Source organism: Halichoeres trimaculatus, unplaced genomic scaffold, assembly GCF_033239565.1.
Source record: "Halichoeres trimaculatus isolate MK-OKI-2021-1 unplaced genomic scaffold, fHalTri1.1 fHalTri1_scaffold_3, whole genome shotgun sequence".
NCBI classification, from domain to species: domain Eukaryota; kingdom Metazoa; phylum Chordata; class Actinopteri; order Labriformes; family Labridae; genus Halichoeres; species Halichoeres trimaculatus.
In genome coordinates this window covers 7,011,431-7,023,520 of record NW_027437181.1, presented here as the reverse complement: position 1 = coordinate 7,023,520, position 12,090 = coordinate 7,011,431, and positions in this window count along the sequence as shown.

Genomic DNA, 12,090 nt, shown 5'->3' with positions numbered 1-12,090 from the left:
CTCAAATAATCCACACAAAGAAATCGTGACATTCAGGTCCATAGATAATAATTATGTGGAATTAAGTGCGATAACTCGTGAAAAAAGTATTGAACACACCATAGAAAGGCTGTATACTTTTGGCAAGGAAATGCACCATACCACCTGAAATCTGCCAGTAATTATTACTAGAACTTCCAATTAGTGCAAACCAACATCAGCTGGGCTAGAGCAAATTGATGGTCCTATAAAAAAGGTTGTTTTTTCACCAAGCAGTTAAATACGACACACCTCATGATGGGTAAAGGCAAAGAGCTCTCTGAAGACATTCACAACCTGATTGTTGCTCAGCATCAGAATGGAACTGGTTACAGACATATATCAAAGCACCTGAATATTCCAGTCTGCACCGTTGGGGCCATTATTCACAAGTGGAAGAAGCACCACCTTACCATCAACAGGCCACGCACAGGAGCTCCTTGAAGATTTCTGACCAGGGAGTCAGACAGATAGTCAGAAGAGTACTCAACGAGCTAAGGACCACCCTAAAAGTGCTCCAGAAAGAGGCAGCAGGTATAATTGTTACAGAGAAAACAACAGGCAATGGACTCCACCGCCATGGCCTCTATGGACGCTCAGCCCACAAGACTCCATTCCTCAAGAAAAGGCATGTTGAAGCTGGTTTAAAGTTTGCTAAACAGCATCTTGACAAGCCTGTAGAATACTGGGAGAATGTTGTCTGGTCAGATGAGACCAAAATTGAACTTTTGGGCTGTCATACTACAGACCATGTTTGGAGGAGAAATGGCACTGCACATCAGCCAAAAACACTACACCAACAGTGAAGTTTGGAGGTGGAAGCATCATGGCATGGGGTTGCTTCTCATCTCATGGTGTTGGCAGACTTCATATAATTGACGGAGCAATGAATGGAGCCATGTATGGGGAAATTCTTGATCTGAATCTGCTGCCATCCACCAGGATGATGAAGATGAGACGTGGCTGGACCTTCCAGCAGGACAACCATCCAAAGCACACGGCAAAGTTGACTCTCAAATGGTTTCAAAAAAAGAAAAATAATCTGTTAGAATGGCCTAGTCAATCACCTGACTTAAATCCAATTGAACATTTGTGGAAAGAAGTAAAGAAAAGGGTTCACCAGAGGGCACCAAAGAATATTCCAGATTTAAAGACAATCTGTGCAGAGGAATGGGCCAAAACCACCTGAGCAGTGTGGGCGATTAGTTCAAACATACAAGAAGCTTCTGGAAGCTGTCATTGCAAACAAAGGCTTCTCCACTAAGTATTAGATGAGTCTCAGTTAGCGTGTTTAATACTGTTTTCCTGTGTTATCGTACTTAATTCCACATAATCATTATTTATGGACCTGAGCGTTGTGATTTCTTTTTGTGTGGGAATTATTTGAGTTAATACCAATGTCTAGAAGAAATTTTGTTTGAATTGCATCTTTGGGAATAAATGTGATGAGATGCGTTCAATACTTATTTTCCCCACAGTATGCAGAGGTTTGATGATCTGCACATGCTCAGACTGAACGTCCAGCGTTCTATGACTCAGTGAGTTTCCTCCAGGACATGTTGGAGTCTTCCAGCGCTCTGAAGCCAGAGCGGGTTTGATGTGGTGTATTTTTCAGCAGGTGTCTTCTCTTGCCCAACACAGAGCGCAGCGTTCACCCTGTGGATTAAAACATAACCACAGACATGCCAGGAACAAAGTTTGATGCTCTGTTTTCTCCGTTTAATCTGCTCTGACTGAAACACAGCGCACCCTGCTGAGTGTGTGTGTGCGTGACAGTGTGTCACGCCACAAACACACCAGACTACATCAATCACTGCCGTATAACTGCACAGAGGCCTGCTGGGCGCCGATAAAAGATGAACCTGACGGGAGACTGTAGACCACTTATACAGTTAGACACACACACACACATACACACACAGTGAAAACTGTGTTTGAAGACAAATTAGAGAAAGTAAAGCTGTAAAAACCATGAAACCTGCTGACCAAACGGAGGAAAACTGACACAGAGGAGCATCTTTAGGAGATGAACTCTGAATCATGGAACGGCTGCACAAGTTCAGGAAGAGATGTGACTCTGCAGCGCTCACTAACCACAGACCCAGTCTGCAAAATGGTCCAGAAAACAAAGAGTGACTCATTATTTTGCAGATTTCAGCTGCTGTTTGCTCGCCTGCAGACTGATCCGACCTCTCGCTGAGTGGGATTAAACACAGACCCAACATGAAAAGTTTCATTATTAGTTTTCATAAAAACGACTTTTTTCCTGGACGGTAACGAATCCTTTCTTGTTCAAACATCTTTTGGCATGAACATTTCAGACTTTTTATTACCGTATCATATGATTCTTTATTTATGGAGATTTTCAACTTTTTTTTTTCTCATAGATTCGCATTATTTTTCTTTTAACTCTGCAAACGAATGTAGTATCATCACATCTTTTTTTCCTCACCTTTTTTCTCATAAGCCCTTAAATTCTTTCATAGACATAGACTTCCTGGATCGATCTTAATTCTTGTGAATTTGAAACTTTTCACGTATTCAAAAAATCTTGGAGACTTTCAACTCTTTGTAACTTTATCTTTATTTTTGTAAATTCACAATTTTTTTCTCATAGATAGATCCATGCCTTTTTTTTAATGAATTGTTGTCTTTTTTCTCTAATACTACAAATTGTTTGGATGGGTTTGCATTTTTTTTCCTCATACATGTTTCCTCTTGAATTTGCTGTTTTATTATGAACAATTAAATATTTTATTTACCCCCATAAATCTGCAACATTTTCTGAACTATGTGTCTTTTTTCAAGCTTGTTGTTTTTACGACATTGTTATTCGTGTGAATTCAGACTTTCTTTAATTTTTTCAATATTCAAAGATAATTTGGGCTTTTTTATGTTTTTTATTAAAGTGGATAGAGTAGGAAACAGGGTGAGGGTGGGGAATGACCTTTGGGAAACAGGCCACAGACTGGATCGGAACCTGGGCAACCTACTCGAGGGCGAACCTCATGGCTAAAGCTGCGTTACGACCAAGCAGACCTGTTCGGTTCGTTCCACTTTTTGGGACTCTTTCGTATGGGTGCCAGACTGAACCGATCCGCTCTCAGAAGGTGGAGCAACACACTGCAGACTGCTGATTGGTCAAAAGAGTCCTCACTTACACCCGACAGTGGCTGTATTTCCCCTGGCGGCACATAGACTTCTCTGAAAAAAATCTACAAGCCAATCACAGAGAGGACGAAATGCTGCATGTCTTCCATTGTTGCTCTTCATTTACTGTGTCGAGTTTTTCTTCTTCGTTGGATTTATTAGCGGGGTAAACTGTGTCACGCTGCTACGACGTCACGCTATTATTTAACAGATGCGGCTTTCGGCATCCAGCTTTGCTGTGGAAACCCAAACAGGATCAGGCTTAACTGTACCAAACCGTGCCAAACCATACTGACCCGAGCCGGACTGCTTGGTGGAAACGTGGCTTAAGACCTAGACCACAAGACCATCTGCACCCAGAGAACTTAGACTTTTCTCACATATTTTTCTGCGTTTTTTTTTTATAAACCTGGAACTTATTTCTCAGGACCTGGCTTAATAGAAATGCATCTTATTTCTAACAAATTTGAAGCTAGTCATTAAACTTTTTTCTTGTAAATTTGCGACTTTTTCTCACAAATTCCCATATTCTTTCTCAAAACCTGGGACTTCCCTCTTGCAAATCAGTGGCATTTTTCCCCATAAAGTTACAACTTGATCTTGTAAATTTCACAAACTTTTCTTCTTTTTCACATATTTTTTTATTAAAGCAGGTTCACAATATACAAGGCAGCTGTAGTGTAGTCAACATTTTTTTTTCTTTTTTTCCCTATGAAACATTTCCAAACAGTACAGCCATATGGCTTCAGTTTGATCAACCAACAGACGTCTAAGTTTAAAACAAACATCAAGTGCAAGAGTGGAAAGCTCAAGAAAAAAATACATAAATGAAGAAATCAATCAATTTGGAAAAAAAAGATACTAGTAGGAACGAATATTGTTGTGTCTATACAATACAAATGCATTTAAAAAAAAATTCAGTATACCCTGTATAGAGGAGAGAGTTACACACACTGCTCAATTTGAGATATTAAAAGCAACGTAAGCAGCTGCCTGCGTCCAGGCCACCACATCAAGAGATGAAAATACTGTGCTTGGAGACAGTTATAGACAGGACAAAGAGTTTTGTAATAAATCAAGCACAGGATTGTCCTGATGACTCAGGGAGAAAGATTAAAGGAAAGGTGGCGAGGGCGGGTGGCGGGACAGGCACGAGAGGAAAACACTGGCATCAGGAGATGATGGCGCACTACTGTAATACTAATGTTTTTTTCTTGCACATTTACAACCTTTAATTTTGTTTTTTTTTTCATAAATCTTCAACATATTTTTGTTTGAATCTGGGACTTCTACTTTCTTCTTGGGCATTTGCAATCTCTCTTCTCTTGGGATAAAATGTATTATTTTTTCTTAATTTATGACTACTTTTAGGGATTTAATCTTGGATAGATGTATCTCATTTTATCTCAAACATTTGCAACTGTTTGTTCTCATGAATTGCACATTTCTCATCGTACATATGCAACTTTTTATGACGGATTTCCAGTTTATTCCATAAATATGTGAAGTCAGCTGTATCAATACATGTTTATTCGTGTATTGTTACCACGTCTATCCTTAAATTTACTTTTTTTCCTTTAAGTTTGCAACTTTTTGTGAATCTGTAACTTCTCTGTTGGCCGACTGTAAGTTTTCTCAGAGACGTTCAGAGCCTAAAAACTGAGAGATTCAGAGTCTTTCAGAGATCATACTAAAGCTCATAATGGAGCTCACTGTGCAGCTGCTGCAGGAAATGCAGAGAAGTAAAGTCTTTCCTGGACTGATGCAGTCTTTAAGTCAAAGTCAAACCGTTTCTGCAAAAACAGAGCCCGATATGTTCCTGATTGAACCGTTGCAGCCTCGTGCTTCGTCAGCGTTATTCTGAGCCCTGAAATCGATGCAAACCTGGGTGTGTTGATGCAGAGGGCCTGACACGTTACACACACCCTGTGTACAGTGAGTTGTGTGTAAGTGTGTGTGTTGTGGGGCCTCAGATGGCCCCTTCTGACAGCCTTCACTCATAAATTACTCAGCTGACATCGCGGCGCTCTGGGGAGAAAAGTTCCTGTCGGGGTGTCGAGAGTTTGCATCACTTGTTTGTTCTCGCAGACCTTGATAAAAAAAAAACTCATCACCTCCTTCTCTGCGACGGCGCTTTTAGACATAAACGCCTTTCAAGTGTGTGTGTGTGTTCAGATTTAAATACAGTAAGTGAACAGAGCGCTCCTGCAGAGACGGTTTCGTCACTTTGATGGAGTCGGGGCCCGTCGTCCCGTGTTTGAGACGCCGCTCAGAGGAACGCTGTCAGATATCAGACGTCAGGCTGCGTCCGTGTTTGTCTTCTGTCTGAGAAGTTTCTGGTGTACTCCTGTCACCTCTGACATGGTTCAGTCTGGTCCTGTAGCAGAAGGCAGGAAGTGGGGCAGCCATGTTTGAAGGCCACATGAAGTATTAATGCTGTACAGACCTCATTCAGGTCCTGTTCAAAGACCTCATTATACAGCCGGTCCTCGTTACGCAGCCCTCTGCATTGATCCTCCTTTATTTGCAGGACTCGTGTTAGTTTGTGTTCCAACTGTAAGGACGGTTTTTAGTGAGGCTTCAAACTGAGCACGCTCAATACATCCTCTGGGAAAGCAGGTCAATTACTGGGAGGATTATTTTTCTAATCACAGCGGATAGATTGGTGGAATGAACCGGAATCAGCAGAGCAGTCTGCTGGCAGGAGTTCCTTTTTTAGGTTAAATATGCTCATTTCCTCTCAGAGGGGGACAAATATAGAAATAACGAATCGGATTCTCTGATGTGTGAGCTTTGAGACGACTTCTCACTGATTTTTATTTATGTTAAAACGATTTTCATCCCTGACCCCTGCTGAATAACGTCTACACACCACTTTGGTTTCATCCACCTGTCTCTGTTTCCTTTTTTTCTCTGACCAACGCTCCCAAACATCAGACCTTTACGTAGGATGTTCCTGCTCCGGCTTGATGTTTGTTGTCGCTGTGACAGACTGTGAACATCCTGTAAACATTTGGTGTGTGTGTGTGTGTGTGTGTGTGTGTGTGTGTGTGTGTGTGTGTGTGTGTGTGTGTATCTGTGAGATGTACCTGTTTATGCAGCAGCTGAGATTTCACCACTTTTTGTTCAGCTGCATCACAGTCCATTAGCCTCTGAGTAAAAGCTTCGTACTGAAATCGTGTTTTGTGGATAATTCAGAGACTCAGACTCAAAACACTTCAATTCTTCCAACAAGTTTTTTTTTGTGAAACATTTTTTATCTAAATTAATGACTGTCATTTTGTAATGTTAAATCCTTACCCTAGAAGTCTTTTTCTTTTTCTATTAACTATGTGACTTTAAAGTCCCTGTGAGGAGTTTCTATGTGATCTTGAAAAAGTCTCCCTTCTAGATATATGCCTGGTTGTAATCCACACTTTAAAATGAGATTGTCAGCACCAATATTTCTGGTTACAGGTTATTTCAAAACGCTATTTCTTAGCTTGCCGCTCACGTCGACCAGGACCGGATTGATTTACAGCATGTCAAAGTCTCTATGACAACACCACACCAGCTGATGAGGTTTAGTAGTGAGAAGAGACATCTGTGTTTTTTTCTCTGCTGAAAACTATTTCTGTGACTAATTTTGTAGTGATGGTGGACACAGGAGCCTAAATGTCAGACATAAAAAAAGACAGAAGAGCAGAAGAAAGCTAAATGGGAGAGAGATAGAGCACGAGCTAAAGGCTAAAAGGGCTAATCTGTTTGTGCTAATGTTGATTCCAACCCACAGTCAGCAGTTATTCTGCAGTGGTCTGTTCAAACTTGAGAGTCTATCAATAAAATGAAGAGTGAGGTTACGTTAGCTCTGATTGGTAGATGACTGGCAGGACAGAATCAAGATTCACTAACGATACACATTACAGACGTGTCTTAAAACACCGGGCTGCCAGTAGCAGTAAATATAGCCGTCGACTAGACTACCAAACCAACAGTACTAGCTTGTTGTCATGTTAGCCTACAGATATGTCGAGGCACCAGGGTAACATGTTGCTAACATACAGCCGGCTGCTACAACGTTTGCTTGATGTCTCGTTTCAAACCGTAGTCCTTCATAACTGTACTGATAAACATCTTACCTCTGCACGTTGTATCCAGTAAAAAGTTGTTTGAACAAAGACATTTTTTTTTTTGTTGATACCAAAACAAAAACACGTCTCACTAAAAGTAATTTACGACAGAGTGCGGGAACTCCAGGCCACAAGGTGGCGAGAGAGTGCAATCAAAACAGATCCTCCTCATAGCATCTTTAATTTCCTGAATTTGCCCGTTTTTTTCCATAGATTTGTGTCTTTCTTCTCTTGAATTTGTTGATTTATTCTCAAAGTCTGCAACTTCTGTCTTATTTACTTGTTTCTCAAGTTTTCATCAAGTCTTTGTTATGGATTTACAAATTTCTTCTTGTTTTATTAAATATTTTGGCTTTGAATTTGGGACTTTTCTCCAAATAAATGTGCATTTTTTTTTCTCTGAAGTTTGGGACTTTTTCTCAAAAGATATATCTTTCCCACAAAGGTTTGACTTTTTCCCTCAAATTTGCGTCTTTTTCTCATAAGTTTGTGACTTTTTCCTCATAATTTTTTCTCTTTTTCTTTTATAGATTTGCACCTCTTATCACACATTTGTGACTTTTTCTCATAAGCTTGCAACCATTTTCTCGTAGGTTTGCGACTTTGATCTCTGACCCTTTTTTCTTGCAGTATAATCTCTTCATTCCTGTAAATTAAAATCTGTCATCACTAAAACTTTCTCTGTCTCAAAATCAGGAAAATGTCTCTGTTGTGTTGCTCTAACACTCTGCTGTAGAAGGTTGTCAAGATGAGAGGATGAGAGGGAGGACTGCAGTATCTTTTAGCTTTCTATCAGGGGAATAACGCAGAAACTACTATCAAAACTTTTCTCTATCTCACCGGATATTCTGTGTTGTAGTGTTAGCATTATATCAACAATCCAACATTCAGTGAAATGTTTAAAGAGTCATATCCCCCATCATGTGTGGAAACTCCTACATACTGACGTCAACAGGGGCCTTCATTTTATCAGGGTCTCAGTTTGTAAACAGGATCCAAAGTAGGCGGATCAGACTGTGAGGGCAGAGCTGAGGGTCTGATGAAGAGGTTTACCTGAAGACAAAAGGTCTGAGTCAGAGGATGAAGATGCCGTCAGAGCTCATCCTCCCTCAGGAGCCATCACAGACACCCCGCTTCTCTTTCATTTGGAGTCGAAACTCTTCTGGGCCCGAGTGTGACACGGCTGAGCCTTTGTTCCTCATCCCCGCACAGAGACCTGCTGCAGGTTAATGAGCTTTAAAGACGCAGATCCGGCTAATGAAGGATCCATAAATATCCGGCTTCAGGTAGTGCTAACACAGCAGCCTCTGTAAAGCTGACCGCAACAACAGCAGCAAGTTTTACCTGCTCCAAGAAGCTCTCATTAAAACTTCAACCCCGTCCATCTCCTCACTTATCAACACTGAAACTCAAAAGTTATGAGCAGTACACCAAACTTCTGTCAAGAGGATTGTTTAACTGTGAAACTGAGACTGTTTTTAATGATAATCTCTGTATTTTTTAAACACGCCTCGTGGATCTGCAGAGAAATCTTTCTGTTGGTTGAGAAATCGTCTGAATATCAATCCAGAGTTTGATCCTTGAGTTTGAACATCTGCTTTAAACACTCGTACTGAATTAAAGAAACAGCCCCACGCTTTGGCCTTCGCTCACATGAATCACAGAACGCTCGGCGCTCTGAGGACGCCGTAGAAAAGAGAGGTTATATTTGGAGCAACAAGGTGAACTCATTTCTGCCGGGCGGTGTTTTTAGTTGAATGGTTCCTCTCCTGAGATTCAGGGAACACAATGGAGGGCATGTAAGGTGATGATCACAACACTTCATATAATTCAAAAACATCATCAGAGCTCCTTCCCTCCTCCGTAGGGCTCGGACAAACACTACCTGAGCGGGAGAAACCCATTTACACCTGAAGAGCGGCCGTGTTCCAGGGTGTGCTTCACGTTAATGGAGATTCATTTTGTAGAATCTTGTTTTTTGGACGGCTCGTTTATGTTGTTGACAACGGCTTATGAAGAGGAGAAGTGTGAAAAATGACATCGTCCCTGCTCCTCATTCGTCCTCCTTCAGCAGCTGAGGCTCTGAACAGACTGTTTCTGTCTCATTTCAGGGAGACGAGGAGAGGAGTGCTCTCCAGTGTTCGGCCTGCAGAGTTTAAATGAGTTAACGAGGCTCAGGTAGATTGGTTCAACATACTTTTAATCACTCTGATTCTCCTGGTTTCATTCTACTTAAACAGGGTGAAATATATCTTCAGGACCTGGTTTCTGGCTGTAAGGCCAAGAATCGTAAAGCTTAAAGAAGGGGTGTTACTCTTTCTCATAAATTAAACATTTTTACAAAGAACCAGATGTTGCAGAAATCTCTGAATCTATTGAAACACTAAAAATAGCACCAGATCTTCACCAGACTTGCTAAAATGATGAGGTTATCACAAAATGATCTTGGGCAGGCTTTAAACGCCAAATTCTTACCCATAGCTCTGCCCTTCAACAAGCTTCCAGAGTGCTGGCCAATCAGAGTGAAGTGGGTAGCCTTAAAGAGACAGCAGCTTAAACTAAGTGTTTCAGACCGAGGCTGAAATAAAAGTTTACCAAACCACCAGGGACAGGTATACTTTTTTTTTTTTTTAACTGTAAATCATTTATAAGATATTAGGGGGGCACCAGAGGGACAAAATACAGACTAAAAAATACAGCTATTGGGACTAGGGATGGGTACCGAGTTAGGTACTTTTATAGGTACCGACCGAATTCTGTCAAAAGTACCGAGTACTGATATACATAAAATCAAAAGTTACCATATTTAGGTACCTAAATGCATCCTTGTGACTGTGAAGGAGTGGAAGAGTAGATTTTCCATGCTGGGCATAAACACGGCATTGCAAGGTCATATATTGAAGAATGTATACGTTAAATTGAAAAAAAAAAATGTGTATTTTATTCTTCAATAAATTGATTTTTTTCTTTTTTACCACCATAACACAGAAAGTACCGAAAATTGGTACCGTTGAGTACCGGTACTGATTGACAGGTACCGGGTATAGGTACCGTATCGTTTCAAATGTGAAAGGTACCCATCCCTAATTGGGACCGTCTAAGCCATCTTGAGAAAGTCTCTCTTCTAGATTATATACCAAAATAGATAATTAATGCTATTTCTGTCCTTACTGATCAGATAGGACAGGACCGGAGTGATTAACGTGGTGGCATGGTTGGCGTGGCTGATGAAATTTAGTAGAATGGACACAGGAGCCTAAAAGAAAGCTAAACAGGAGAGAGATGAAGAGCTAAAGGCTTAAACACAAGCTAGAGAGTAAAACCATGGCCTGTAGATAAAATGGACGTCATCTTGCTAGGCTTGAAGTGAGGTCTCCACAAAAACTGCTCCCCCCAGTGGCTGGCTGCAGTATAGGTAAAAAAAAATCTGGCTCCCCAGTCATTCCAGATGGGCTGTGGTCAAACTTAAAAAATTAATACACCTGGTAGAAAAGTTTCCCACGTCCGATTGATGCAATGATTTGAAGATATCATTTGGCTGCCTTGTATTCCAGTCCTCTTTTTTCTGAAGAGTTGGGTGTGGGTCACCAGGGCCCCTTTCTGGAGCCAGGCCTGGGGGTGGGGCTTGATGGCAAAAGCCTGGTGGCCAGGCCTATTCCCATGGTGAAGATGGAGCTGAGCTGGAAGGCGAAGCTCTCTGTTTACTGGTCGATCTTCGTTCCCACCCTCACCTATGGTCATGAGCTTTGGGTAGTGAGCGAAAGACCAAGATTGTGGGTACAAGCGGCCAAAATGAGCTTCCTCCATAGGGTGGCTGGGCTCTCCCTTAGAGATAGGGTGAGAAGCTTGGCTATCCGGGAGGAGCTCGAAGTAGAGCCGCTACTCCTCCGCGTTGAGAGGAATCAGATGAGGTGGCTCAGGCATCTGATGAGGATGCCTCCCGGACTCCTCCCTGGTGAGGTGTTCAGGGCACGTCCCACTGGGAGGAGACCTCGGGGCAGACCCAGGACACGCTGGAGAGACTACATCTCTCGGCTGGCCTAGGAACGTCTCAGGATCCCCCAGGAAGATCTGGATGAAGTAGCTAGGGAGAGGGAAGTCTGGGCTTCCCTGCTAAGGCTGCTGCCCCCGCGACCCGACCCCGGATAAGCAGCAGAAAATGGATGGATGGATGGTTTCGTTTCCCTTAGTTATAAGAGGTTTAAGACAAGGCACGTTTAACAATAATTGACAGCTGCCACTCTTGTGTATTTTGGGGGGGGGGATTGTGAAATAAGTCAGGAGGGAGAGCTAAGAAGAGATTAGACTCTTGAAAGAAAAAAAATATTATTTCTCCACTCTCCACTCAGCCTCTACTGCACAGGCTCTGGCTGGACAATGGCTGCTAATGGCGGTGCATGTAACAAGGATATTTTGGTTTCAAAGCTATACAATGGTAAACGGCGGAGCCATGCTGTCCACTCTATATAAAGTCAATGGCTAAAACACGGACTAAACTGTAAGTAACAATGTTCCTTCCAACCCACAGTCAGAAGTTATTCTGCAGTGGTCTGTTCAAACTTGAGAGTCTATCAATAAAATGAAGAGTGAAGTTATGTTAGCTCTGATTGGTAGATGACTGGCAGGACATAACCAGGATTTACTAATGATACACACTACTGACACGGTTCAGAGCATTGAGCTGACTGCAGCGCCAAGTATAGCAGGCTAATAAACTACGGTACAAACTGACAAAGTTTGCTTGTTATCATGTTTCAAATTGTAGCTCCATGTAACTGTTAACAAATATAGTACCTTGTAGTGTTGTAGCCGG